Below are 2,176 nucleotides of genomic sequence, written 5' to 3'. Positions count from 1 at the left end.
TTTCGGGACGGTCGTTTTTTTTGGGTTTTTTGCCAAATAAACACACACACTATATAGTCGTTCTTCACTCGTTTATTACTGTTCTTATTCTCACTCATGTCCATTGTCTGGAAATCGTTCGTCACACACCTGTGACCTCTTTAGCGACACTTTTCGTCTTCGTGTGTGTTCTTACTCCACTTATCTCATTCTGTTCTTCTATGTTGTGTGTGTATACACACACACACACACACACACACATACACACACACACACACACACACACACACACACACATATGTATATATATATCATATTTATATATGTATGTGTATATATCACCCATATCTGGTCAAACTTCACATCTTTTGTCACATTTCCAACGGAATCCAAAGGCTTTCGTTAATCCGGCTTTTGATGTTTCTTTTCCTTTTTTTTCTTTCCAATAAGCACAGGTATAGCTGTGTGGTAAGAAGCTTGCTTCCCAACCACATGGTTCCGGGTTCAATCCCACTGCATGGCAACTTGGGCAAGGATTTGGTAGATGGAAACTGAAAGAAGCCCGTCGTATGTATGTATGTCTTTGTGTGTGTCTTTGTGTCTGAGTTTGTCCCCACCCCCAGCACTACCGTTTGACAATCACTGTTGGTGTGTTTATCTCCCCGTAACTTAGCGGTCCGCTAAAAGCCCGATAAAGTGAGTACTAGGCGATGGAAAAAAATCAACTAAACATTCAAAGCGGTGCCCCAGCATGAACCGGAAGAAATACCGCTAAGCATTTTGTCCGACGCGGTCACATTCTACGTCACGCTGACTCTTCCTGAAAACTACGTTATGGATACGCGTTTCTGTGGAGTGCTCAGCCACCTGCCCATTATAGTTTCACGAGTAGGCTATTCGGTTGATCGTGTCAACTGGAACGTTCATCGTCGCAAGCGACGGAGAGCCAATCTTTAATCTCTCATTCTTTCCTTCCTCTGCCCCACCAAAAGCCTAAGTTACGTATTGATCGTTCGTTTACTGTTTTCTATTTTGTTGTTCAAGCATTTCTCACATATTTCCAATTCATTTCGCAAACTAAGTAACTTCAGCTCATTATGTTGGATCAATTATAAAAATTTACCAGTCCTAAACTGACATGTGATCAGGGACAACAATTTTAAACGCGTCGCTGCAAAAGATATGAGAGAAATTCTTGGACACACGTGTCAGCTCCGAGTTAACACAGAATGGAATCGGTTTCTCTTCGTCGAAATATTTTTTGCATCAGCTGACACATAGCAAGCTATCAGCGAGACAGACGTAAAATAATTATACATACATTGTAAAGAAGGAATACATATATATATATATATTTTTTAATTCTAGAGGCGTGGCTGTGTGGTAAGAAATTTGCTTTCCAACCACATGGTCCCGGGTTCACGTCCCGCTGCGTGTCTTCTGTAATTTCGGGCAGACAGGAGCCTTGTGAGTGGATTTGGTAGACGGAAACTGAAATAAGCCCGTCGTATCATTTACTTGTTTCAGTCATTAGACTGCGGCCATGCTGGGGCACGACCTTGAAGAATTTCTAGCCGAATGAATCGGCTCCATTAAGTCTGGTACTTTCCTCTATGGAGTTTCTTTCGCCGAACCGCTAAGTTACGGGGACGCAAACACACAAGCACCGGTTGCTAAGCGGTGGTAGGGACAAACACAGACACACACATAAACACACACACACAGTGGATTTGGTAGACGAAAACTGAAAGAAGCCCAGTATATATATATATTTCCATCTACCAAATCCACTCACAAAGTCTTGGGCGGCCCGAGTCAATAGTAGAAGACATTTGCGGGTCCATATGGTTGGGAAGCAAAACGGTTGTACTACACTTTGACAATTTTGGATACTTTGGCATCTGAACCAGCTGGAGATACGATAGTTTGATCAAGAGAACCGGCTCTTGTGGGCGAAAATAAATATTGAAAGAAAAAAAACGCATTTGGCCAAATTTGGACATACCACAGTTTAACATAGTAGCAACGATATACATACATACATACATACATATATTATATATATATATATATATACATATATATATGTATATGTATATATATATATGTATACATACATATATATATGTATATATATGTATATATATATATATATGTATATATATATATATATATATATATATATATATATATATAT

The sequence above is a fragment of the Octopus bimaculoides genome, chromosome 1, assembly GCF_001194135.2.
Source record: "Octopus bimaculoides isolate UCB-OBI-ISO-001 chromosome 1, ASM119413v2, whole genome shotgun sequence".
Classification (NCBI taxonomy): domain Eukaryota; kingdom Metazoa; phylum Mollusca; class Cephalopoda; order Octopoda; family Octopodidae; genus Octopus; species Octopus bimaculoides.
Note: the sequence above shows the minus strand (reverse complement) of the source record.